The sequence below is a fragment of the Crocodylus porosus genome, unplaced genomic scaffold (genome assembly GCF_001723895.1).
Source record: "Crocodylus porosus isolate Cpor-Errol unplaced genomic scaffold, CroPor_comp1, whole genome shotgun sequence".
In the NCBI taxonomy this organism is placed as follows: domain Eukaryota; kingdom Metazoa; phylum Chordata; order Crocodylia; family Crocodylidae; genus Crocodylus; species Crocodylus porosus.
The window spans coordinates 29,209,443-29,214,007 of record NW_017728950.1 but is presented as its reverse complement, the minus strand read 5'-3'; the positions used below and the strand labels follow the sequence as shown (position 1 = coordinate 29,214,007).

At 42.0% G+C, this 4,565-nt stretch overlaps 1 pseudogene; it reads right to left on the bottom strand.

The window, feature by feature from the left end:
* Positions 1–817: 817 nt before the first annotated feature.
* LOC109323273 lies at positions 818–3,039 on the bottom strand (annotated as a pseudogene).
* Between the last annotated feature and the right edge of the window lie 1,526 nt (positions 3,040–4,565).

The window sequence follows — 4,565 nt, the reverse complement described above, 5'->3', positions numbered from 1 at the left end:
CATGAATCCTGGTCTAGCATGCTATCCAGTAGAAAGAAGTAATGAGTACATAGACACAAAGAAAATTTTATTGAGGACTGTTTTAGTCAGAAAAAAATATAGGAGGAAGACTTTCCCCACTACCCATTAGCTGATAACTTTCTGCACTTTATATCTTATTCTTTTTCTGTCTCTTTTTTTGTTGTTGAAGTTTTGGCCATTATGGACACAAGTGAGGATAATAATTAACTGGTTGACTTCAAGGAAAATGCGTTAGGAGAAAGTTTTATTCTGAAATGTCTTTTATTGAACCAACTGTATACTTGCAAGAGATTTTCTACAAACTGCTCTTCCTCATGTTTGAGAAAAACAGCCTGTTCTAAATACCAAATAACCAATGACTTGTTTTTACACACTCGTGTGTGAAATTAAATGAAAACTGTCACTTAAGGAGGCTCCCAACTGTGGAACACAAAGAAATTATGAGACATGGCTTCATCTGATGAAGAATGCCTTGCATGTTTTATCTTAGCTTTATCCCAACCAGTTATTAACTCAAGCTGTTGGTCCAATAAAAGGTATCACTCCAAAAAAACCCTTGCCTCTCACATAAATCTTGGACCACCATGGCTATACTATGACTCCAAAACTTTCAAAACAGAAGGCATTCAGTTAAATAGAAAACTTCTACTCTACTGCAAGAAAATGTGTTAGTAGTTTATGTTGATTCCTGTATAGTGTAGTAAAAATAGGAAGGATCATATTGTGGATACCCCAGTGAGCTGGGATTTAGGAGATTTGGGTTAATCTCATGGTACTCAGAAACTCATTGAAGTCATTAAACAGTGCCAACACCAAATGGCGAGGCATCACAAGTAATGGACAGTGGGTTTTGTTCATCATAGTGAACAAGGACAGAGTCTGATGTCAGCAACTTCTTCATGCCCTGGAAAGCTTTTTTGTACTGGTAAGTCCACTTCCACTGAGCTCCTTTATCCAATAAACGATGAAGGGGCTGTACTATGATGGCTTTGTCTTTCAAGAAGATGTGATAAAAATTGAGAAGTCCTAGGAATGTTTGAAGATCCTGTCTCCATTTTGGTATAGCGGGATTATGTATTGCTTTTACTTTGTCTTGAACTGAAGACATCAGTTTGCATCAATTTGATATCCCAGAAAGTTTATACTGGAATCTCCCAATTGACATTTCTCTCATTTTACCCTGATACCTACTTTATCAAATCTCTGTAAAACTTTTTTGTGTCTCTCAGTGAATGTCTCTTGAGATGGCCCCATGACCAGCACATCGCTGAAGTATGGAACAACTCGGGGAATTCCTGCTAACATTTTCTCCGTGAAACTTTCTGGTGCCACAAATTCCAAACTGGAGGTGTGTGACACGAAATGCTCCCCAGTGTGTAATCATTGTTTGGGCCTCAGCAGCCTTGTCATCCACCATCAATTGCTGATAGGCTTGAGCAAGATCAGGTTTGGCAAAAACCTTCCCTCCTGCAAGAACAGAGAGTAACTGGTTAATGACAGGCACTGGGTATGGCTTCTGCTTAAGTGCTTTATTAACAGTGCACTTGTAACCCCCGCAGATGCAAACACTGCCATTAGGTTTTAAAACAGGAACGATTTCTGTGGCCCAGCTTGTATGTATGATTGGCTCGAGGACCCCTTGCACGATAAGCTTGATCTAATTCTGCATCAGTTTTTGGCTGCAGTGAGAAAGGTATATGCCAAGCCTTCATAAAGATAGGGGCTATTGCAGGGTCCATTTGGAACATCACAGGTGGACATGAGTAAGTTCCTAATTCCCTGGAGAATACCTGGGGAAACTTCCTTGAAAGGTTTCTCAGACCTTCTGTGCAGAGACTGCGTATGCCTTGAATACTGATTCGCAATGGTAAGAACCAGTTTCTTCCCAGAAGGCTTTTGTGGAAACCCTTAGTGTCAATAGGGGGTAGACACTGTCTAACAGATCCATACTGGACATCTACACTGCAGCTACCCAAAGTTTCCACAATCTGTCCATTGTAATCATGCAGGCGACACTCAGGTTTCAATAACTTGGGGAAAGGGTGCCAAAACAACTGAAAGAATCTATGCCGGATACTCCCGAACCTGAGTCCACTTCCATTTTGCACTTCTATCTATTTATTATTACAGCTGTAATCATCTCAGATCCTTTATTTCCAGCAACACCAACATTTTGAATCAAATATAGTTTTTGTACCTCATGTTCTGGGGAGGACTCTAACCCATGAGTGGTTTGGGAGTGAATACATTTGCCACAGTCTTTTTGTCTCTCGGAACTGGCCTTCAAGCAGCAAACCCTCTCTGTGTGGCCCTTCTTCTTACAGGCATGACACTGCATTCCTAAACCTGCACTCCCTTCGTCTGTGTTGGCTGCCACAACTCAGACAAGTCTGTGGATTAATTGGCTTATGTGGTGCTGTTGGTGTGGGTATAATCTGTTGAATTTGCTGGTGATGATCTGATTCTTGACCTTTTTGGAGTATGTGGCCATTGCTGGAGATCACTTGTGAATTTCTCTCATGTTATGGGATGTTTGCTTCAGCTGCCAAGGCTTGTGCAGTAGCCAAAGTCAAATTTAATTGAGAGCAGGCAAAGATGTATTGCTTCATCCTGAACCCTGCTAAGTTGGTTGTGAAGTGGGCCATCCAGGAGATCACGAAGTCCCAAAATTTGGCAACACGATGGAGCTCAGCCAGGTAATCTGCTATGCCTTCATTGGCCTTTTGGTCCCATTGAAAAATGAAATTTCTGCAGGGTAACAGATGGCCTTGGTCAAAAATGTGCCTTTAGCAGAGCAATTAGTTCAGCATAAGTCTTACTGTTTGGTAAAGCAGATGCAGTGAGGGAACGAACAATGGCAAATGTTTTGGCACCACAGACTGTCAGGAGGATCACATGCTTTTGTTCTGGGTTTTCTACTTTGTCAGCTTCCAAGTAATAGGATAGCCTTTCAGCATAAGAGTCCCAAGAGGCCTGCTGGCTCACATCTAATTCTTGTATATGACCCAATATAGCCATCTTAACTAACATCAGCCACAGTAGAGAGAAAAACAAACAAACAAACAAAAACTTCCCTCCAATCACAAAACACAACCTAGCCTCAGACTGTAGTCCTCACAATCTAGGGATGTCTTTAGCAAGAAATCTCATCCTTGTCGCCAGATGATGTGTTGTGAGTTCAGCAATAACACTCTGGACACTCCTGTGTTGAACTAACAAGTATTTATTAATATAGCTCTCTGAAATCCTATCCAGGGTGGATCTCATCAATTGCCCTAGTTTGTATGCAAAACATTTACTTGCTCTGTCCTTGACCTTGACCCAGCCCAGTCCTGGTGAGTGAAAGGAACCAAGAATATGTCCCCTGGCTCCTCCAGGCAGGGAAAATGGAGTCCCCAGTGCTCAAAACTGCTGGAAAAAACCCTGAACCCTGCAATGCTGAAAATGAGGGCTTTGGCCTAAAAGGGACAGTATAAGGAAAAATATAATAAAACACAACATCCATATTCACTACTAACTGTACAAAATAGAACCATAACCCATTAGGAAAGAAGTCATTTTCACTAATCCAATACAAAGTTATTGTGCAGTGGTGTACTGTATGAAGCTCCCAGCAGGGGCACTGCAGTCATGGGAAGGGCATAGGACAACTGTGAACTGACATCAGGGCAGAGTTCCAGCAAGGGCCTGAAGCTTGTAACAACCTGCAGGAATTAACAGGTTGTTTTACTAGTTGTAGTGGGGATGATTTTGAGGGTGATGCCAGGAAGCTCTATGTGTTTGGAGAATTACTCAAAAGCGCCAAGCACACACTGCTGTCCTGGGTGCAAGCACAGAGCACATGGCATTTTAAATAAAGATCCAGGTTCTTGCAGTCCAAATGGAGTCCCTTTCATGCTCCGAGCTCTGTGCATGAAACAGTCTAAAACTGTCCTTTCTATCAAATGATTCCATTTGCTATACAGCACTCCTTGTTTCTGTGGTTACCAATGGCCACAGCAACTTTCTTGGGAAATCAAAACCAAAGCAAAATGACATTCTTCAGCCAGAACAGGAGCACCTCTGAGCTGGGGGGAAGTAGGACTCTGGTAGAATACCTGGTTCAGGAGAGCTGGTAAAACTTCACTGTACCAAAAAGGCCTTCACACTTGCCTACTACTTTTTTTATATAATTTTGATGGACACCTTAGAGCAGTGGTTGTCAGTCTTTTTAGACTTAAGAAACTGCCCCATAATTTTCTGAATTTTGTAGCCTCCTGATTGAGAAACACTGTTCCAGACATGCCATAGAAGGCATTCCCACAATGCAGCCTGGCACACTAACCCAGCCAAGATCTGCACCACTGATGTGGTGCTATATAGATAAACCCAACGTTTTGGAGACTGGTTTTGACAGGACCATTTAGGAGGATGTAGGTCCTCTTATAGATTAAGCCTCATGTTCCCCAAGTTTTTACATCAGTGGAGCTGCTTTTGCACATCAATGGGCTATCCTCAACTGGTGTTAATCAGCCTAGCTCTTCTGTATAGTCCTATTGATGTCA